The sequence below is a fragment of the Lynx rufus genome, unplaced genomic scaffold (genome assembly GCF_022079265.1).
Source record: "Lynx rufus isolate CCGP_SWC_20201006 ecotype Redwood Valley unplaced genomic scaffold, mLynRuf1.p SCAF_8, whole genome shotgun sequence".
Classification (NCBI taxonomy): Eukaryota; Metazoa; Chordata; class Mammalia; order Carnivora; family Felidae; genus Lynx; species Lynx rufus.
Window position 1 is genome coordinate 135,739,102 of NW_025814896.1, and position 24,253 is coordinate 135,763,354.

Genomic DNA, 24,253 nt, shown 5'->3' on the forward strand with positions numbered 1-24,253 from the left:
AAGAGGGAACTCTAATGTAAACTGTTGACTTTAATAATAACAGATCAATATTAGTTCAGAAAGTGTAACAAATATGCCATACCAATACAAGACGTTAGCAAATAAGGGAAACTGTGGGCAGGGAGGGTGGGGAAGTATATGGGAACTCTGTACTTCCCATTCAGTTGTTCTGTAAAAAGAACACTTCTCTAAGAAACAGTGTCCCCTTAGTGGGGGAAAAAACACTAGTGACTGTGACCCGAGGAACTATCAGATTGATAATGATAATTCTTTCTTCTAGGTTTTATGAGGGGACCCTTTGCAGTGCAGTTTGGAGGCTGGGAAGACGGGCCTCCGCTATCTTCTCTATCGTTAAGAAAGCACAGTAATTTGAGTTTTGTCTTCCTTAAAATGTCTGGCATTAGACATAATGATGAGCTATCTGTGATTTTTACTGTGCCCTTTTGTTTCTTCAAAGTGCACCACTACTCTAACTGGCAAGAACATCAAGAAGAGATCAAAACAATTAAGTACAGAACCAGTCGAATAAGAATGACCTTCATCCAAACTCTCCACATTTTTGTCTCTCAGATTCAATCCTATCATTGACTCGTATGTGGCATGTGTCTTACTATAAAACTGATTTCGATCAAATATTTCGTTTTGTTTTGGTTTTGATGTGGTGGCTTGATCCCTGATTCTGTTTACTCTTTCCACTGAAGTGATCCAAGCCTCTGCTTCTGATTACACTATGTAATTGTAGCCTGGTGAGTTATTTGGTCAATAAAGGATTTTTACTTCAACAGAAATTGATGTTTTTCCAGTAAAAGTCATTATAATGGAAAAGTTATGTTGTTCTTGGATATTCATGTGAATTTGTAGGATTGAGGATAAAGTTATGGAATAATGATTCCTTTTGTGAGCTGATTGCTTACAATTGTTTAAACACTTCGTGCTATAAGAAATGTTCCATATTTTGGCCAAACCTTCTTTCATAAAACCACCTCCTTCTGTCATAAGTTAAATGTTATTGAATTCAAATATCTGCAGCAAAAGATGTTCATCTATCTGGTATGTTTCCTGTTTGATTTGACTAGACAGAAAAGGGAGAACATATGAAATCTCTGTCTTATCAGTCCCTGTGATTCTCTAAAGACAGCCAACAAATAAACAAAAAAGGAAAACAAATAAAGTTCAACAAATATTTATTGAATGCCCACTTAATGCCAGGCACTATTCTAGCACAAAAAGCCCATGGCTCCTGCCCTCACAGAGCATATATTCATTGGAGAAAGAAAGGTGATATATACATATATAACTGCTGCTATAAAAACAGTAAGTGCTACAATGAGAAGAAAGAGTATTTGTGGGACCGAGGGAAAATTGTGGGGGAGTGGTATTACATCTCTCAGGAGACAGCATTTGAGTAGAGGCCTGAATGATTAGGAACTATTACAGGAAGTCTGGAAATAATCTAATGTGTTGGCTTCCCACCATTTCATGGACCCTACAAGAAGACACATGACGCTAAGGTCAAAGACGAAGGACAGTTTGTTGTTTGCAAAGTTATTGATACCAAAGAGTCAACATTTTGAGGCCATCCCCAAGCCACAATTCTCATGGGGAGATGCAAAGAAAACCAGATGGCTCCGGAATAAGCAGTGGGTTGCATTATGGTACAGAAATTCTGAGCTTAGTGTACCATGGTCTTTTAGAAAAGACAGTAATCATGCCTGACCTTAGTACTTCTATCTTCTGAATGTTCACTATACAAACACCCCTGAAAAGATATTATGGAACAAAGCGCAATCGGTTCCTTGCTCATGGGGTATGTAGAAATGCAACAAACCTATGGAGATTGGATTCCTATCAGTATCCACCCCCCTCCAATTGTGCGGTCTGAAATTCTGACCACTTTTCCCATGAGTATGCCACTGTATCAGCCATCCTGATTAATCTTATTGACAGAGTCTGTGATCCATTGAACTGTTTCATATATAATTTAATGAAGAGTGCTAGAAACAGGACTTCAGGTAGCAGAATGAGGCCAACCTACAGTGTTGAGCTCAAATCCAAGGATATATGGATCCTCAAATCCAACCACAGAGCAAATTCTGTAAACCACCAAGGTCTACCTTAGAAAACCAGGTTCTTAAAAAGAGTTCTTAGAAAAAAAATTTTTTTTCATAAAAGAGTTCTTAGAAGCCATTCTTAAGTTTCTTTACTGACGTTTCTACTTGATATGAGGCATTAATATAGGTACAACAGAACGTCTTAGTGATTGCACAAACTCGGCTTTGGTCTGCAAGGAAGAAGGCACTGGACATCCTGTCATCCCCAACAACCCCGGTCAGTGAGTCAGGCTGACTTCAAGGCACTCCAGGGCTGAAGTAATGTCACCAACCTCTTCAACCACAGTGAGGGATATGTTGTGTATTGCCTTTATAATTGAATGACTCCTATCCTAGGATGGCTGCCTGTAGGGTACACATAAATAGAGTCTATTATCCCCCCACGAGGTTTCCCGCCTGTCGTCACCTGAATGATAACCAATCTATGGTGACTTTCGTAAACACCTGAAGTCTCTTATGACCACCTGAAGTCACCATGTTTCCACAATGAAGGCAAGTTAATGCCTGGGCCCTACACATGTACAGCTTGAGGTGTCCCTGGACAGAAAGTGTTATTTAAAATTGTCAAGGGGCACCTGGGTGGTTCAGTCGGTTAAGCGTCTGACTTCAGCTCAGGTTCGTGCTCTCATGGTTTGTGGGTTTGAGAACCACATTGGGCTCTGTGCCAACAACTCAGAGGCTGAACCTGCTTCAGATTCTGTGTGTGTGTGTCTCTCTCTCTATCCCTCCCCCACTCGTGGTCTCTCTCTCTTTGTCTCTCTCAAAATAAATAAATAAATACTAGATGTTTTAAAATAAATACATAGAATTGTTAGGAATCCCACAACCTCCATCAGTCAGAGAGCGTAAAATGGATCCAAATTAACCTCCCCACCAGCTTGAAGGCTTTGGGCTGCCCAGCCCAGTTTAAGTAACTGGGTTTAGTGCTTGTTTGGGGAGCGATTGAATGATGGAAGTCTAACCTGTCCCGTTTGCCCATATCATCAGAAGACTGATGGGTTTTTGCCCTAGGGTTGACAGAGTAATGGCCAGGAGATTGGGAGTGAGAGGACATTCCAGTGGAGGTGTGGGTGGATGTTTTGTATGGAAGGTGAGGGATCTGGGGCCACACTTTGGTGTTTGTGGTAGACTTCTCACTAATGGCAATCTGAACCTAGAGCTGCCCAATGGAAGGTGACTGAGCCAGCAGTCATGTAAAGCTCTGGGTTTGCTGTGTCAAGGCATTTTCCTTTGTGAGGAAAGTTCCAAGAACAGTTGTGAAAGACGCAGATCATTTCCATCCTTCTCTCCCTCATTCCTCTCAGAGTTTGGGATGTTCCCACTTCAGGTACTAGAGTGGTTCTCACTCCCCCACACAAAATCTGTGTGTCTTATTCTGGCTGAAACATTCCATCAGTGCCAGCAGAGAACAGGCCTTTACCACAGGCATCCACATGATGAGTGGAGACTAATGTTTCCCACAGCTGGGAAGCTGTCACTCTTACATCTGCAGATGGGGCCAGCTCAGCTGTGTTCTTCAATATAGCGTTTCCATTTGACCTACAAAGTCTAGTGGGTTACCATCTTTTCTTTTCCAGAAAATTCTGTATCTGTCCTCATCCCATGCTTGTAACGGACACTGTCAATGGGTGTGAGGGGTGAGTGGTATTGCACATTCAGGGTCCTGAAGTACAGAGGAGAAATTCTGGGCTTAGAGAACTGAGATTTTTCTATAATGGGTAGTAAGTATGCCTGCCCATTTCTCCCTATATTTCAGGCTTGCTTGCTACACAAACGTTCTTGAAATGACGGTCTGAAACAGGACGGTCACTGCCTCTCTCATAAAATATGCATCACACAAGAGACTTGTGGGGAGAGTTGTCTCCCCTGGGAATTTTAGGCCACAAAGCACAGCAGCAAACACCTGGAGGTTAGAGGTGGAAAAAACTTGGCATGTTGCAGGGATGGAAAGAAGCCAATCCTTCTGGAACTAAAAGGGAAGTGGTACGACCTGAGGTAGAGGCCTTATGGCCTATCCTAGGAGGCCCCATAGGGAATCATATGGAAAACCAGAAATCTAATTTTTTTAAACTTTTTATGTTTATATTTGAGAGAGAGAGAGAGACAGAGAGAGAGAGAGAGCTAGCAGGGGAGGGACAGAGAGAGAGAGGGAGACACAGAATCCGAAGCAGGCTCCAGGCTCTGAGCTGTCAGCCCAGAGCCCGATGCGGGGCTGGGACTTACGAACCGTGAGATCATGACCTGAGCCGAAGTCAGACGCTTAACCGACTGAGCCACCCAGGCTCCCCAGAAATCTAATTTTCTGCCTTTTGTTTTGTAAGATGTGGGCACTGAAAATTTTTCCTCTATCATACAAAATGCTATTAATTTACCTATAGGTTGAATTCAATTTTTGCCTATTCTACTCAAATCAAAACTAGGATCGGCCTCAGGAAAAATGGTAGAGCAAAAATTGCAACCAGAGTGGATATTCCAGAGCTTGAGGTCAATGATACACTAACAGAATGACCTGTCCTTTCATTTCAGAAGATGAATCAGTTATAGGATCCTAACACCTCAAGGCAGAGATTGGGAGAGAGGATCTATATCTCATAGCATGGATCGTAACTGTGCGTTGTGATCTTAAAAAACCACTTACTTAATCATAGGGACAATTTAAACAAAAACAATCATGTCTGCTGGCACTTTTAAAAATAATAATTATGGTAAACGTTTTGGGCAGTAATTCATGATGTAACATAACCCTGCATAGATTACCTTGAGATTGAGTCCATTTCATCCATGTTTTTTTTAATTTTCTAGTTGTAGTCTGCTTTTCTTCTTAAAATTTTTTTAATGTACATACATATTTGATATTGAAGACACAAATTCCTATATGTATGAATTTTTCCAGATAGAAAAGTTGGTTTTATTTAAATGTGGCTGCCTGCCTAAGCTGCCAATGGAGTCCCAGCCCTAACGAAGATTTAGAAGGGCAACCAACCTTTAGAGCAGAAGTGAGGACTATTTTTATATCGCAAAAGCCTTGGTTTTATGTTTATTTGTAAGATTTTGGCAGCTATTTTGGGATGTTTCTGAGTTGCAATAAGAAACATTATGTCCATGAATTTGAAAAAAGAGGGAAAAATTAAAAATAAAAATGATTTTAGCGTATGGATTTTTTTTTAATTTAAATTCATTATCAAACAGATTTTGATATTCTTGTGTGGGTTTTGTGTAGGGGGATGTGTCTCTTCTAGCTGGCTGCTTCAGGAAGATGCTTGAGGGGGAAAATAAAGATCTTTTAAAAAGATTCTATGTTCTAGTTTTCCAAAGTACATTTTTAAACTTGTAAGAAAGTTTACGGAGATGATGATTTCACACTGACTATACAGACGCAAGCCTCAGGACCGCGGGACTCTTGAGTTGACTGGACATTAGGGGGAAGAGAAAAAAGTCCACACGGGCTTGGGTTCTGAAATCAGATGAGCCACTGATCCCTGGCCTTGAACAAGTCACTTTGTCCTTCAAAACCTTAGACTTTGGGTGGTTAATTCATGGATAGTTCATGAATATGCTTTAAAAGTATCCTGGGGGGCCCTGGGTGGCTAAGGTCATAGAGCTTCCAACCTTTGACTGCAACTTGGGTCTTGGGTCATGAGCCCAGGATCTTGATCCCAGGTAGTGGGATTGAGCCCCAAGTAGGGATCCATATTGGGCATCAAACCTGCTTGGGATTCTCTCCTTCTCCCCCTCTGCCCTTCTCAGCTGCTCTCACATGCTCTCTCGCTCTCTCTCGCTCTCTCTCTCTCTCTCTCTGAAAAAAAAAAAATCAGTATCTTGTTCTGGGAAGCATCAAAGCTACTAAATTAGAACATGCCTAGACTTTACCTCTATGGCACATACTGTTACTGACAGTATTTGTTGTAATTTATCAGTTATAATTTATTGAGCCATGCTTCTTAACCAAACACAGTCAAGCTTACAAACTTTATATCTACTCCACACTGTTGATGGTTATAAGTAGCCATATTTTTCAGATGAAGAAACAGAATCTGTCATGCAAGAATAGAAAATTAATACAATCTACCTATGTCTTTGAACATTAAAGAATGCTGCTGGAGCAGCCTTTGCTGAGTGTCTACATAGGGACAGATACCTTTCTAGACCCTTCCCATAATGTGTGATTTTTATATTTAATTCCCTGCAATGCTGTGAGATTAGTAAATTCCTACCTCCATTTTACAGATGGAGGAACAGAGACTTGTATGTTTAGAGACTTTCCTAATGTCTCAGTTTTAACAAAGGTGGGTTGGGGTTTCAACGAGTCTGCCCTGATTTTTGTCTCCTGCCTCTTCATAAGTCCATTTTGTCCTTCTCAAATGGCATGGTCGGTGCTACTTTTCTCTACTACACCACAATGAATATCTGCTCTGTAATAATAAACTCTTACATGTATGGAAAACATAAGCATGGATGCCCACACATATGTGCAAGAAGGATTTGGCTAAAATAAGTGTTAGGTTTAGAAATAAGAATACATTCTGTATGAACACGTTTTTTTTTTCTTTCATTCCGTCATCCTTTATGTTTAATTGACTTCTTTACCAATGTTATCATGTGTAGCAAGTATTATAATTAGGACCACTTCACAGATGAGAAAACTGAGGCTCAAGAACGTAAGGCCTGTTCCTTCCACCTCACTTTGTTAGTTCCCCTGCTCGTGTGAACAGGGAGGGGTGTCAATGACAGGTGTTTTTCCTAGATTTCTCATTTGCTCCTTTCACAATGGCAAGGTCTCCAGTGAAGCATTGGTGATTCCATGAAGGAAATGAAAGAGTTGATATCTGATATTATTGCCACAATAAAATGCTTCACATCACCATGAGAGTCCTTTATGATTCCTAATCTCAAAAAAATTTGAATTTCAGATATTTTAAAATATTCTTTTTTAGTAAAAGTATGACTTGTGCAGTGTTTTGGACATACTTACACTAAAATTTCTTCTTTATTTATCTGAAAATCAAATTCAAACATGGGCATCATGCACTTTATCTGGTGACCCTAATATTAACTTTATAACTAGCCTCATCCCATGTGTTAGAGATGGAAAAATAAATAAGACACAGTTCCTTCCTTAGAAAACACAAAACCCATCTAGATGTCTCCTTCTTTGGAAAAGTGCCTAATTCATGTCTTCTGCCCACTTCTTCACTGGATTATTTGTTTTTTGGGAGTTGAGTTTGGTAAGTTCTTTATAGATTTTGGATGCTAACCCTTTATATGATATGCCATTTGCAAATATCTTCTTCCATTCCATTGGTTGCCTTTTGGTTTTGTTGATTGTTTCCTTTGCTGTGCAGAAGCTTTTTATTCTGATGAGGTCCCAATAGTTCATTTTTGCTTTTATTTCCATTGCCTTTGAAGACGTGTCAGGTAAGAAGTTGCTACAGCCGAGGTCAAAGAGTTTGTTGCCTGTTTTCTCATGTAGGGTTTTGACGCTTTCCTGTGTCACATTTAGGTCTTTCAACCATTTTGAATTTACTTTTGTGAATGGTGTAAGAAAGTGGTCCAGTTTCATTCTTCTGCGTGGTGCTGTCCAGTTCTCCCAAAAGACATCCAGATGGCTAACAGACCCATGAAAAGATGCTCAATCTCGCTCATCATCAGGGAAATACAAACCAAAACCACACTGAGATACCACCTCACACCAGTCAGAGTGGCTAAAATGAACAACTCAGGAAACAACAGATGTTGGCAAGGATGTGGAGAAAGGGGGACCCTCTTGCACTGTTGGTGGGAATGCAAACTGGTGCAGCCACTCTGGAAAACAGTGTGGAGGCTCCTCAAAGAATTAAAAGTAGAACTACCTACCCTAGTACCCAGCAATAGCACTGCTAGGAATTTTTCTAAAGGACACAAGAGTGCTGATTCATAGGGGTACATGGACGCCGATGTTTGTAGAAGTGCTTTCAACAATAGCCAAATTATGAGAAGCACTCAAATGTCCATAAACTGATGAATGGATAAAGAAGATGTGGTTTACATATACAATGGAATACTACTTGGCAATGAGAAAGAATGAAATCCTGCCAGTTGCAACAATGTGGATGGAACTGGATGGTATTATGCTAAGTGAAATAAGTCAGTCAGAGAAAGACAGATGCCGTATGTTTTCACTCATATGTGGAATTTGAGAAACTTAACAGAAGAGGGGGAAAAAAGTTACAGGGAGGAAAGCAAACCACTTAAAAAAATTGTTTTAATGCTTATTTATTTTTGAGAGAGAGAGAGAAAGAGAGAGAGAGAGAGAGGCGGGGGAGGGGGGGAGGGGACACAGAATCTGAAGCAGGCTCCAGGCTCTGAGCTGTCAGCACAGAACCTGATGTGGGGCTCAAACTCACGAGCCGAAGGATCATGACCTGAGCCCGAGTCAGGACGCTTAACTGACGGAGCCACCCAGGTGCCTCAAGAGACTCTTAAATGCAGAGAACAGACTGAGGATTTTAGGGGAGCAGGGTAGAGGGGAAAATGGGAGATGGGCATTGAGGAGGGCACTTGTTGGGAGGAGCACTGGGTGCTGTATGTGAGGGATGAATCACAGGAATCTACTCCCGAACCCAAGACTAAACTGTATACACTGTATGTTAGCTAACTTGACAGTAAGTTATTTAAAAGAAGAAAAAAAAAACAATAATAAAGAAAACAAAGCCCAGGAAGGAAAAGGACACATTAAACAGACACAATGTGGCATAAAACTACAATAATGGAAATACGCGATAATGAGGAGTTTGATTTGTTGGGCCCTTGTGCTGTGCCAGGTTTTCATGCATTATCTCAGACGAATTCTCACGGCACCCTAGAAACAGCTGTCGTTATCGTTATCGCTGCTTTGTAGGTGAGGAAACTGAGGCCAGAAGAAGATAAGTAAATTGCTAAGATCATCCGATAGTGGCCGATCTGGGACTAAAACCCAGGTCTGTTAGGCCAAGCTGCCTGTTCTCCGACCACCACGCACAACTGTTCCCAGACTGCGCAGACAGTTCGGCTAACTGGACATGGGCAGTGACAATAGAGGGAAGGGACATTTGTCTCCTGGTGATAGGGTCTTGAAGGATAAATCATTATTCATTACACGGATAAAGGACAAGCACCTGACTTTAGGGCAAGAGAAAACAGCAGGCAGAAAACATGGCAAAAACAAAGACACCAAGGTGTAAAGGATGTGATGGTCTGGGGAACAGTGAAACAGTTTGGAGGAGAACGAATGCACAGGGAGCTAGAGAAGGAGCGCTCCCTACACGTCTAGAAGAGCCTTATGAGCCATGCCAAAGAGTTAGAACTTAACCCCAGTGACACTGAGAGGCACAATGAAATCTTTATTTTATACAATTACTTTGGCCATCAGAGAGGAGGAGGTGGTGGAGAAAGGAAGCTCCAGGGAGGAGACTTGGCGAGAGCCAGGTAAGTGACGGAAGATGTCCAGCCAGTGGGGATGAGCACAGAGCGCGGACATGAACGGAAGAAACAAAGGGTGTTCGCAATGGAGCATCATTAGGACCCGGTTTCTCAAGAGACCAAAGTGCTGAAGAAGACTGCGGATCCTTGCCGGCCCCACTGGGTGAATGGCTGCAGAACCTACCCAGCTTTGACACACCTGCTCCGCCCCTGTGCCCCCACCCTGACACACTGGTGCATTCCTCAGTGTGTTGTAGGTTTTGCAAAGGCCCGCTTTGATACCTTCTTGCGACTTCATAAAAAACCGCCATCGCCCTTGTTTATTACCAAGGAAAGGAAACTGACAAAAATGAGGACACAGGTGACTGAATCCCAATTCCGGAGAAAGCTGACTCCGTGTAAGCCTTTTGGTTTGCGAAAACTAAAAGCCAAAACACGACAACTCGTATTGTCACCATAATAAATTACAAATTGGCGAAATAAAATAAAACGCTGTGGACAGCATCCAAGGAAATATGGCTCAAATTAATATATCCACAAAGCATACTCTGGGTGCCTTATTCATCATTAACTTTGGCCATGGATCAAGCAAACACAGCCTGGGCCCAGGCCCTTCTCCCCAGTGCCATCCCACCAAGGTCACAGAATGTCTTAGGGAAGCGCGAAGAACTGAACCGAGTCTCTCTTTGACATGTGCACTTACTTCCTCCCCAAACTGGGGAGTGCTTTTCAATCACTACTATGCGGAGTTAAAAATACACAGTCGTTGCCCACTCTTCATTCCTTAGAACAGTCCTGGCAACAAGATGTTGCTTCTGCACGATGCTTTTTTTTTTCCTTTTTTTTTTTCCTCTCCAGGGAAGGGATTTAAAATAATTTATTCTTAATATTATGCCTGCCTCGTATCTGAGAGTGGAGATAAGCTTGACTGCAGTACTCCAGATAAATTGCTCGGGCACTAAGAAGCTGGCTGGTGGGGGTTTGGGATTACAGTGCATCTGTGTATTTCACTTTCCAATTCCGACCCTGAATTAGGTTGAATTCCTAGGTTCACCCTGGGAGCGTTGTGGGCCTTTGAAATGTACTAGATGTACCGGGGAAAGGGCAAGAGACCTACTTCGTTACTGGAGCCAACGGGCAGGGTGTATATTTCTCAACACCAAATGCAGTGGCCCGAGGTGCAGGTGAGCAGAGCTGAGCTTTTCCGTGCAGGCTCAGGGATGGAAACATCTTGTATTCTGTCTCCAGGGACCTTCCAAGTAAACGGAGTCCCTTCCTTGCCTGAGAGCTGGCCTCCCCTCCCGACGACTCTCCTGGAGCAGAGTTGGAAGACGTGTACAAACAAAATCCAGGGCATTTGGGATTGAGACTCAGGACCCAGGGGCACCACCTGGCATGCCGTCCTGCTTTGCTTCTGTCATCCACTTGGTTAAATATTTGCAGCTGATGCATGATTCACATTTCATATTTGAAACGTACATTTTGAGTTCTGCAGTTGTTGTCCTCTAATGTTTGTTCCTGACTCAAGCATAGACCACCCTTCCCCTGTCATCCCCAGAAGATTATAGCTTTATGCAGGGTTTTTTGGTTTTTGTATTTTGTGGCTTGTCTTTAGTGGGGGAGAGGTGCTTGGGGGTAGATGGCAGGCGTCTAGTATCTTAATACAAGAAATGTCATGTCTTACGCATACGGATGTCTGTGCTGTGCCTTCCCTGGTTTTTAGAGGACTCTCCTTTAGTCAAAGATACAGAATAGCATGAGTTTTTCCCCACAGGGTTGTCATGGAAAGAAAAAGTTTACAGTGGATACCTACACCATGGGTAACATACTACAATGAAAGGTAAATGATATTTTGAAGTCAGTCTACCAACCATATTCATTTAGCTTAAATATTTAGCATGTAATGAGTTTAGGCGAGCTATGAACTAATGTGTGTCAGAGAACCCAAAGGGATAAACAGCAATTAGCAATTAAGTGCATTTTTAAAATCTGTAGAGGACGCACAATAGATTTGTGTTTCACCAAAGCGGCATCAGTAAATTAATTTTCTCAAGAAAAGGATTGGGCTGGTAGCCTTCTTATGAACCCACTGTGCCCAGAGCAGAAAAGGCGCTGGCCAGGGAACCCGGACAGTATTCTCTAAGCGGAACATACTGTACATTGTAAAAAATTTAACATTTTGCAGGTATAAAAGGATGTACCGTTTAAACCTACGTCCCTTGTCTTTGACTCAGTTTTCTTACTGTTAATAGGAGAGGTTTGGCTTAAATTCCATTAGAAGTACCTGTGCATTGACAATCATGAGACTACAATCCTTGGATTGTATCAAACTGATCATTTGACAGTAAGAGGATTGGATTGTTTACACAGTGAGGATTGTATTATTTACACGGTGAGAAGATGAGGCGTCCTGACCAAAAGGCCAGAACTATAATTTATATATTTAACTTCCATCCAGTTTGGCCCATCTTCTGTGGTCTGGCCAAATTCCCTAAATCACAAAGCTAAGAGTATCAGTTTCGTTGCTTAAAACAGTGTCCAAAAATAACATCATTCTCCAGAAATGCGCTCAGCTTCCCGGCCCTGCCTTTTCCTCCCACCACTTCAACACTCTGTGTCTTCGGGCTGCACGAGGCAACCTGGTGACCCCCGGACACACCTTGGGCCTCACTGCCCCCGTGCCTTTGCATGTACTTGACTCATGACCATTCACCGCAAGACAGCTCTTGTCTTCTGCCCACCCCGAGGCCTTTTCACCTCTTTGCTGTTTTATCATGCTTCAAGATCCTTTTCCAATACCATTCATCCCTGAAGAAATTCCTGATTCTCCAAACAAGTGCGATTCCCCCCTTCTTTTAAAGCCCTTTTAAAGCATCTTCTAGAACCTTATGTTGCCTCTACTCTGCATTGTACGTGTCCATTAATAATGTGGTCTCCTAAGTGCCGGATTAAAAATTCTTTAAGGAAAGACACTATGGAGCCCTCGTGTCGGTACTCCCCACATCCTGTAGCTCAGTTCTTGTTCTTAGTAGCTGTTAATACATATTTATTAATGAAAATGAGTCTGTGGTAACAGATTTGATGAGATTCTGTGAGCAGAGTGGTATATGACGGAAGGCCACGTGGCGCAGTGGAGGAGACCCAGCCCCCACCACGACACTTCTAGGTTATGCAGACATTGTCTGCAGTCACTTCTGTTCCCTTGCCTGCACCGTGAACTCTGCGACGAGGGGCCATGAGACTGTCCCCCTGGGTATCCTCAGGAGCCTTGTCTCAGACATACTGCGTGGAAAGTATTCGAATGTCTAGGATGCCAAATTGCCACTTAGGGAGATTTTATCTGGGAAAACCTCTTCGATTCTGAAAGCCTCAATTTCTTCCTGGTAAGATGAGGGTCGTTGATTGAGTCACTGCTCTTCAGATTGTTTTCACATTTTTGGTTTGTAGGGTTTGCTTTTGTTTTGTTTTGTTTTGCGTTTTCCTCCAACGCACGTAACTACTAGCTTCTCCAGTGATGTTCTCCAGCAATAATTAAATTACCTTTTACCGTTAAGTGGTTTTGATTTGTTGTTTTGTGTTTTGTGTTGTTTGTTAAATTAAAGCCTCAGGTGTAAGCATGCTTAAACAGTATTCCACGATTATAGTTTTAGAGGAAATAAAGGCGACATAGACACAGACAAGGCAGCTTGGGTGTCCACAAATCCAACATCCCACACGTGAACCTGGGGACCACGGTGCTTCCCACACTCTCACACGGTCTTCTTCACTGACAAATAGTGTCCTGATGGAGGCACTGAGGAAAAGAGACACTCCAGGCCCAGCTTTGCGATTTCGAACTCAGCAACAAATTCCCTCTCCAGCACATTAGCAACCGTTACGCGTCCTTAAGATAAAAACCCATGAATTCTTGGTAGGGGTATCTTTGACCTGTCAGACTGAGCAGCCTTTCTCTAATGATGATTAGGTGGAAAATGCATCGTCCAGGTGGTGGATTCTGTGAGCTGCTTCAAAAAAAAAAAAAAAAGTAAAAAGGCAAATCACTAAGCTCTGGCCACTCTTGTGGTCTAATCACTAGTTTTCTGCAGTAAATGACAAGCCCGCATCCCCGTAAGTGGCAGCCACAGTGGTCTCCTTCCTGCCCCTTTGCGCTTACACAAAGCTAATTGCTTTTCATAGTCGGACAAGTGTGGGGGCCTGGCAGAGCCCAGTTCTGGTCTTGAAAAGTTCAGGCCATCTTTGCTTTGACATTCCTGCTTTAATGTTCTTTGCTACCAAATGAAGGAATGCAAAGCTCTCCAGGTAGCACAGAGCTAAGACCCAGGCTATCAGTCACATAGAGGGAAGTATCTGTGTGTAGCAACGAATCTCCGGAGTGGAAGAGGGGGTTTTACGAACCTAGGAAGTCTATTTGGAATCTCTTGGGGGAGGGGCTGCTAAAAAGGGCCAGGATGTGCACCATCCACACTTGGAACCAAGGGGAAGGCGGCTTCATCCAAACCGCATGTCTCTTGGAGGACGTCTTCCCTCTGGCTCTGCCATATTTAGTCCAATGCCACTTGTACTTGAAGCCTGCTCCCTGCTACAAGGTAATGACAGGGAAGAGTGAAAAGAGAAAAAAAGAAGATAGACATAGTCCGTCTCTCCAGGAATGATATTTAATACCCATCCAGTGTAAGGAAAAAATAACATTTTCAGGGCAAGTCTTCTTAACCATGTCTAAGGGATCAAGATTTTAAGCATTATGCGATATAAAATGTCATAGAATACTTCTTTTTGGACTCTGGTGAAGAATTTGGGGGAAAAAATCAGCATTGCATGAAAGAAAAAATACCCAAAGCACTTAGGCTATTGTATAATAATGAGTCACTATAAATTACAGTATTGGTTTCAAATTCATTTGTGGTATTTTAAACATAATGGTCTGTAAAGCTCATAATCCTCCTCTTACACAAAATTTCGCCCTCTGAATATGTATCCTTCTGTCGGTGGTACAGCTATTTCCCATGAACCCAACCTCAAGCCCCCCCCCCCATCCTTGGCTCTCCCTGCCCTCATATGTCTATTACTTTATTGGGCCTATCATCAAATGTTCGCTCTGCCTCTGTGTATTGCTTTTGATGGCTCCAGACTTCATTCTTTATTCCCCCTCCCTTTTTTTTTTTTTTCTTGAAGTCTGGACCCAATGTATGTAGGTATTATTTCCCATTAGTCCCAGAGATAAACTCCAAACCAACTCTTATGTAGCGAGATTACGGCTGGGAGAAACACCAAGATCTTCTGGTCTTTATCCCTCCGTTTATAACAAGCCCCTGCGGATGCCTGTGGTGCCTGTCCACGAACTACACTTTGAGCAGCAAGCAAGATTTTAAGACCCAGCTCCGCGACTCAGCACTAGCTGTCTTGGACTCGAGATGTGGTAGATACATGGCTCTCTTCTGCCTTCTCTGGAACTCCAGGGCCTCGAACCTACCTGGCTGGGGTCCTGACTGTACTGTTTCTTGTACCCGAAGAAAGAATGTTGCTCATTCACAGCACCCAGTCCTTTTCCGGGGCTGACGTCCTGCTTCCACCCTGCAAAACTCGTGTCAAGGTCCAGAGTAGTGCCCTCAAATCCCGAACGCAGTGTTTGGGACGTTGATACAGCTGATAACATCTGTCCTGAGGCTGAATGACTGCCGGGTCGCTCCTTCTGCCCAACAGGCTGCTGCTAGATTTACGAGCTTCCTGTCATTCACCTGTCACCAGGCTCCTGACCCTGAATTTTCAAAGCATCACAATGTCTTCCTGAGTCTTCCTGCTCACAGTTTCCCCTCGAGAACGAACTTTGAATTTTTTTTTTTTTTACATTTATTTATGAGAGACAGAGAGAGACAGAGCACGAGCGGGGGAGGGACAGAGACAGAGAGGGAGACACAGAATCGGAAGAGGGCTCCAGGCCCTGAGCTGTCAGCACAGAGCCCGGCGCAGGGCTCGAACCCACAAGCTGTGAGATCATGACCTGAGCCGAAGTCAGACGCTCAACTGACTGAGCCACCCAGGCCGCCCCTCAAGAACTTTTAAAGGGTAAAGTACTTCAGTCATGTTCTACAATTGTGAAATTCCCCTTCTCAAAGAGGTTATCAGTGTACTGAGTAAATGTTGAGAATTAGTGATTCTAACCAGAGTTGAAATAGAAATTACTTCCCCCCAAAGGGATACAATTCAGAAATATGCCCTGTCTGTATCGGGGCTCCCTAGTTGTGTCTAGAAGCCTGGGGTGTGAGTCCTATGCTTTCAATTTTGCTCAATTTTTTTTTAATTAGATGTATTTTGATGAACCTCTAAATTATCTGCTCATCCTCAACCTACCTCTTGAGCCCGATCCCTGTGCATGTCCCAGATGTGGTCGCATCGAAGCCCAGATGGCCCCCAGGCCTGTTCCTCATCTTCCCCACACATCTTAGCTGCCTGCCTTTGGCCAATGGCCACTGCACCCTTCTAGCCACCTGGGCTAAACAGATGCTCATCACGGCATCTTTCACTTTTACCAGCCACACTACACCAGCTACCAAATCTTACTGCTTTTCTTTCTCCACTGTAGCTCCAATCCACCTGTCTTTCCATTCCTTTTGTCATTACCCAAGGGTAGGAATTATTACCTCTAGTCTGTACTTGTATACTAATCCCCAATTGGTTCCTGGGCCTCTGTTCTCACCTTACTACGCTCTTTGTTTTACACATTACTTCCACATTCATTGTCCATCTCCAAAACCACCTACAAGATGAAGACCATCTACGTGACAAGGCACACACTTCTTAGATGATATCAAGTGTTCCCCAGATCTGTCATTAGCCTGTCTTCCTAATCTAAACCTCTGCAAGCGTATTGCCATAGAGTTTATACAGCATTCTCTCAAACATCGTTTCCTTTGATAATTGCATCAGCCCTGTGAATCGTGCTAGCATCCGTGACCTTGATCCTATCATTCCATGTTACAGAGGAGAAGCAGATTTACACACAAAGTCACACTAGGGGTCAGAGGCCAAGCAAACCTGCAGCTCACATCTCGTGGCTTCTTCTCCCTACCTGTGACTTTGCACTGGAATGTCAGTTCTGAAAATGCCTTTTTGCTCTTTCTCTAGGTGGAACTAATTCCGTCAGCCCTAGGTCCCCAAAGGACTCTCTACTAGGGCATGTATCACATTGCAAAGGGATTCTTCGTTTTCGACCGAGTCAATAGTGGGGCTCTTGCAGGCAGGAGCCATGCTTTTGTTCTTGCTCGGTGTTTTGTCATTTAGCAGGATCTGGCACACAGCAGCAGGAAGTGCCATATAATGAATAATTATGTCTCGTTATTAAGTAGTTTTGAGACATGTACTGATTCCAGCAAAGTGCTGCATTCTCGTGCACTTCCAGAAACCACAATCATTTTCATTGTGGTAGAGAAGGCTATTTGTTTGCTCTGTGGCGTACATAAATGCGAATCTTGCTAAAACGGAGGCCAGAATTCACTTTGGAAAATCAACTAGCCATTCTAGTTGTATCACAGAAAGTATATTTTATATGACTGATCTTGTGTTCTACCATGAGCCATGGGGGGCAAAGCCCAAGGTCACGTCTACTTTTGAAAGAACACTATACTCTCATACAAATACCAGTATTAAGAATTTGGCTATTACAGAGCGTGAGATCTTCAAATATTTAACAGAAATTAAACCGATAAGCTTATCCAATCTCTGGATAGTTCCATAAAATGATTAATCTTGAGCATATTAATATTGTATGAGTGCTAATTAACATCTTGAATATGTGTGCTGATGGCAAATGTTTTTAACTGAGAATTACAATCTGAAGCTTTTCTTTTTACAATAAGTTAATATGTTCAGTCTCCTAAATTTTGAGAGGATAAACCGCGAAGCAAATGAGTAAATGATTAGGTTATAAACTGTAAACAGTGAAAGAGCCCAAAACTGGTGGCAAGATGATAAATTAGAAAAAATACAGAGTTAGGAATTTGCTAATCTTCAGTCCTGGAAGTTCACTGCATTGAGTGGAATATGGGACAGATCATAACTGATTGGAATGGTGATTTCTGATTATTATCAGCCATCATCTCTTGGTTATTTAAGTTTTTTAAGTTCTTTTTTTAACGTTTATTCATTTTTGACAGACAGAGAGAGTGTAAGAGGGGGAGAGGCAGAAAGAGAGGGAGAGAGAGAGACAGAGAATCCAAAGCAGGCTCCAGGCTCAGAGCTGTCAGCACACAGCCCAACGTGGGCCTTGAACTCACAAACCGTGAGATCATGACCTGAGCTGAAGTCAGCGCTCAACCAACTGAGCCACCCAGGCGCCCCCATCTCTTTGTTATTGAGAAGAGCCTCAGGAAGCAGAAATAATCTTGAAATGTCAACAAAGGGTGAATATCTGGCCCTTGTTCTCAGTAACTTAATATAGCGCCTTCCTCATTGTCTATGTGTAATTAGCTCACTGAGTTAGGACCAAGTGTCCTAACTTGGTGGCTCAGGTCATAGGCTCGCCATGTACTCCATCTGCATGGGACGGTGAACTTGAAACGCTTTTCATTCGGAGATTTAGGCTTTCACACTTTCTGAGCCAGGGGCCGTCACATCATGTGTGTCCTCAGCCTCACTGAGCAATCGCTCTGGGAAAAACTGCCACATTCCCTTTTAAAGAAGGATACACAAGGCAAGCCTACCCTGTATTGAGTGTCTGGTTCCCGACTTCAATATTCTGATCACAACGTCACAACCTCAAATCAGCACATCGTTGGCATAAATACCTATTCTCTTTTCCATGTTCTATTTTATTCTTTCTTTTCTTAAAAAAAAAAAACTCTTAAGACTATTGCAGTTTTTGAATTGTTAAGCAACTAAAAGTACTTCTGAAGAAATAGATAATACATATCCTCCACTCAATAGACTGAATTTGAAAAAGCCTAGAGGTAAGATATTTGATATTAAAGATACATTCCTCCCATCATCTCTACAAGTTTCCTTTTACATCTTATACTGTAGGGTAGTTCAGTCTTTGTTCTAAAATTAGCCCATATCTACCCCCATTGTCTTAGATTCTTTTTTTACCCTCTGCTTGTATTTGAAGGTCTTCAGTGCTTGTTTGTACCTGAAGTGCTTTACTAGGGGCCAGTTCTAACCCTGAAAACCAAATGGGACCTACAAATAGAAGTCAACATATGTGGTTTTTACACTTAAGAAGCTCACAGTCCAATGGAGGAAACAGAATCACACAAACAAAAAACCCCAAAAACACAATGAAAAAAGTTCTAGCTAGGTTTTCAGGGTGAAAATGTATAATGAGAATGCCAAGGAAAAGGGGATTAGCTGAGTTTTTGGAAAAAGAGAAGGTAGCATTGGCTTCCTAGAGGAGAACAGGTGTCAAAGAGGGACTCCAAGTTTAACTTCCCATGTTCTTTTCTAAAGCACACCATTTTAGGAACCAAGAAACTCCAGCTGCCATTAAGAATACCAGTTTTCATGACATTCTTCCTTACATGTATTGTCTGAGCAAATATCCTTAAGGCACTGGCTTCATTGTCAAGTCATAATGCCAATGCTTGGTCGAAGAAGAAATCGGAGTTTCAGTGTCATGTTGATATTTATAACAAACAATGGTGCTTGATGTAATAGACTTCAAATTATTCTCAATTGTCCTATTGTGTGAATTATTTATGAACTTTTACACATCTGTAAAGCCTTAGAATAAACCACTTTAAATCCTTCCATACATAGAAGGAAAAATTCAAACGTCTCTTCACATGATTTACTTACAATTCACAGATTTATTTCAACACAATATTTTACACGTACAAATTATAATGTTTCTGTTGTCCATGTGCTTAACTATTGGATATTTTACTTGTGTATATATATCAGTGTCCATAGGTTCAAAACCTGTGAGAATCGCCAGGTAGAAATTGAGCAGTAGACAGTATAGCCATCTGTATTCCTTTTTTTTTCTTTTTTAAAAAAATTTCACTTCATGGACAAAAAAATAATTACTAGATTTTTGTAATAATACTGGAAAAATAGAAAAGGATAAGAAAGGAATTACTGTTTGTTAAGCATCCTCTGTGTACAAGGTCGTTTCCACGGATTATTGTATTTAATTACCACAAGAAGTCAGAAAAGTATGTCATTACCCTTAGGCTATCACTCCTGAATTTTATGACCCTGTTTTATCAAAAAGAATATGTTGGGGTGCCTGGGTGGCTCAGTCGGTTGAGCGGCTGACTTCGGCTCAGGTCATGATTTCATAGTTTGTGAGTTTGAGCCCCGAATCGGGCTCTGTGCTGACGGCTCGGAGCCTGGAGCCTGCTTTGGATTCTGTGTCTCCCTCTCTCTCTGTCCCTCCCCTACTCACGCTCTGTGTCTCTGTCTCTCTCTCAAAAATAAATAAACATTAAAAAAATTTTTTAAAAATGTTATTCATTTTCCCAAAATCCACACACGCGAGGCTGGGCCCCCGAGCGTATCCACACGTGGCCATTACCTTACTAGTATACTTAGCTGTACCAGAAGCTGAACCTGATCCTGACTTTAACCACAAGGCACACTACATGGTTTGTGCTAAAATTCTGTTTCTCCTTTTAGAGAATAAATGCTATTACTCCCGCCCCTGGCCCAATACAGAAGGTATTTAAATCATGCTGACCACATTTGGAAGCCTGTGCTAGACTTGACCACTGCTTTCTTAGGTTCTCATCTGTGGGGAGCAGAATAATGGTCCCCAAAGATGTCATGCCCCAATCTCAGAATATGTTACATTGCATGGTGTGTGAGGGGGGAGAGGAAGACTTTGGAGATGGAATTAGGTTATATACTTCAGGATTGGGAGATCATCCTAGAGTATCTAGGTGAGTCCGCTGTAATCACGTCAAGCCTTCAACGTGGAGAGCTCTCTCTGGCTGGAGTCAGAAAGATAAGGCAGAAGGAGAAGTCAGAGAGATTCCAAGCAAGAGAAGGTTTTGACGCACGACTGCCGGATCTGGAGTATGGAGACCCACGTACAAGGACCAGAGAGAGGCCTCTGGGAGCTAAGGGTGGCCCCCAGCTGACAACCAGCAAGGAAATGGGGACCTCAGTCCAAAACTCAAAAGGAAATGAATCCTGCCAACAAGACGAATGACTTTGGGGCAGCTTCTTGCCAGCAAATCTTAACAGCAGCCCAGCCAGCTGACACCTTGGTGGCAGTCTGGTGACACCCGGAGCGGAATAATGTGATGTCAGCAACCGTCTCACAACGGTGAGATAATCGATATATGTTTCTTTAAGCCAGTAATTTTGTAGTAATTTGTCCTGGCAGCGAAGAAGACTACATAGCCCCCTGCCACCTGTAGTTACTAGCCCAGCCTTGGTTGCCCTGCGGGGTATTTCCTTCCCTCTTCCCTTTCCCCACATTTGTCCATCTGACCACCACAGAGCTGCACCAGCCACAGTTAGGGCATTATATATCTTAAATCACAAAATTCAACTCCGGAATGGTCAACTCACAAGATGCTACCATTCCTCCTTCCCTGCTTTTAACAAATTATTTGATTACGAAATACTGCTCTGGAGCCAAATTCAACCTCCCTGGTATGAAAGACTATGAAATTAACTCCTGAACTGGCATTTACCATATACCCCTTTATAATCAATAATAATAAACCAAATCCAGTTATTGACTTTTCAATACTCATTTTTTCTTATAATAAAAAGACTATGTTCCCGTCTAAACCGTGCCTAGCGTATAATAAGCGCTCAGTGGAAGTTAATGGGGAGCAGAAGACATAGGGGCCACAGAGGTGGTCTGGCTGGAGCCTCACAGTCCTGTTCCTGCTACTTCCTGGATAAGCACACAGTGGCCGTGCCCCAGGCAGGCTCATTCTGAAAAGCCACAGGGCGTCTGACTTGGGCAAACACTTTGCTTCTGTTTTGTTTCCCTCCAGAGAGCTGTTGAAAAACCGGTTTCATGATTTTACTACAGCTCATCTTTCTCTAAGAGTTTTTGATTGCTATGTAGCAAATTATTACAAATGTGGAAGGTTAAAACAGCACACGTTCATTATCTCATAGTTTCTCTGGGTTAGGTGTCCAGGCAGAGGTCAGCAGGGTTTTACCAGCAGAAAATCCAGGTGCTGGCTGGGGCTGAGTTCTCATCAGAGACTACAGAAAGACCCAGATAATGTGGTTGCAGCCTTGGGACTGAATATCCTGTATCTTGCTGGCTGTCAGCTAGGAGCTATACTCAGCTACTCAAGGCTGCTTGGGGTTTCCTGCCGTTTGACTCTCTTGCAACATGGCTGCTTATTCCTTGGAGGCCAGGAGGAAAATCTCTCTTGGCTTCAAGTCTCTCTTTTATAAAGAGTTCACATGCTTATGCCCACTCACCATAATCTCTTGGGATTAACTCAAAGTCAACTAATTTTTAGGGACCTTAATCACTCCACAAAATCCTTTCATCTGATCAACCCACGTATTCATAAGCCCCACCCACGCTCAAAGGGAGGCGATTATAATGGTGAATACACCAGAGGTCGGGTCTCAAGGCCATCTGAGAACTCGCCTATCACAACTTTCTTAACCCATAGCTGGAGGTAACTTCTAGAGAGAAGCAATGCTTCCTGAGTAATAAAAGCTCCTACAGAATATTATGGACAGGGTTAAAAATAAGAAACTCTGGGGGCACCTGTGTGGCTTAGTTGGTTAAGTATCCCACTCTTGGTTTCGGCTCAGGTTATGATCTCACAGCTCGTGAGATCGAACCCTGCCATCAGGCTCTGCAGTGACAGCGTGCTCTGTCTCTCTCTGAAAATAAATAAATAAACTTAGAAAAAAAAATAAGAAACTCTGGTTTCAGCAGGTTTATTGGCCACTGTTCTAGACCTCCCATTCCCAAAGAGGGAAAAATCAGAGAGCTCAAAAGGAGAAAAGAGTATATTATAATTATGCATTAAACACGTAGTAGTTTCCAGTAGTGGTTTTGAACGTGGGCTCTGGACTGAGATATGTTGCGGTAGAATGCCAGCTCTGATACTGACCATGATGTTTTGGCCAAGTTTGTTGACTTCTCTAGTAATGCAAAAACATTTATTATTTTCCAAGCCATTGGTACCGAGCTAAGCTCTTCACTTGAATTACTGAAATTAGCAGTCATAGCAGCTATATGTGGTAATTATTTGACTCCTATATTCTCGTTGTAGATACCGAGGCTTAGAGCTCAATCATATAGCTTGGCAAAACAAGTTGAACAGTAGAGAAAAATTTGAATGATCCCAGCCTGACTTCTGAGCCCTATCACTTTACCACCATCTGTAGTGATCTCCAAGCCCCAGCTGCCTCAGTAAATGTGGTAGAGTGGGAGCTCCCACCTCTGAGGGACTTACTGCCATGATGCATGGTAATCATCTAACACGGTGACATACATTGTCTTCTAGGGAAGGTATCCGCGAACTTTTCTGTAAGAAGTTAGAGTAAATATTTTAGGTTTTGCAAGTCATGTATGTCTCCACTTTGCTGCCTTAGCATGAAAGCACCCACAGGCAAGGAAACAAATGGGTGAAATTGTGTTCTAATAAATCTTTATTTACAAAAACAGGTGGTAGGTCGGATTTGGCCCTTAGCCCTTAGTTTATCAACCTGTGCTCTCGGACAACAAATAAAGAATCAAATGGCTCAATTCAATATCATCTACTTTTGTTGTAAAGACATACTTTACGAAAATCATGCTGTAATTCTTTAACTATGCCTCTTAATACGGAATTTTATTAAATAAACTTTTTAAGTAGATGGTTACAATAGTTTTTTTTAATTTTTACTATGTGTCTATAAAATTCACTTCCTCATTGAAACTTTTCACTGCTTGGGGTGACTGGGTGGCTCAGTCGGTTAAGTGTCCAACCTTGGCTCAGGTCATGATCTCATGGTTCGTAAGTTCAAGCTCCATGTCGGGCTCTGTGCTGACAGCTCAGAGCCTGGAGCCTGGTTCAGATTCTGTGCCTCCTTCTCTCTCTGACCCTCCCCCACTCACACCCTGTCTCTGTCTCTCAGAAATAAATACACATTGAAAAAAATTTTTTTAAAAAACAAAAAAATAACTTTTCACTGCTTTGTTCAACCACGAAGCAGATCTTGTTCACTTCTGCTTTATGTGGACCACAGGACTGTTGCTTCCCTGGTATGTGGTCCACCTTACTGACGTGGATTTATGTAGTGCTCTCATGTTCTTTCCTCTTTTATAAGAATATTTAAAATTTCCATTTCCAAGCATTGTTCCCTTATTTCATCCCACTTGCCTTACAAATTTGCCTGAATTCCTGGTAACTCATTGCGTTAGTATGGAAAGAATCCACACCATAATTTGAACAGAGAAAGCTTTAATATAATGAATTAGTAAATACAGTGGAGGATTGGAATAATGACAGACTGGCTAGTCAGGGGTAAAGAGGACTCTAAATTAGACTATAGGAATCTAAGATCCAGGACCCATGACCAGCCCAAGGGCTGAGACAGCACACCAAGGAAGAGCCTGCCTCCTTCCTCCAGGCTGAGATCCAGACTTGTTGGCGACCAAGACGACCCTATGGTCCACTGGGTGACGGAAAAGTCTCGGTGGTGCCGTACTGGCAGAACTTGCTGGATACTTGTCCTCAGAGCCTTATAGAAAATGCACCCTCTGGGTCACAGGGGAAAGCTGTTCATGGTAAGAT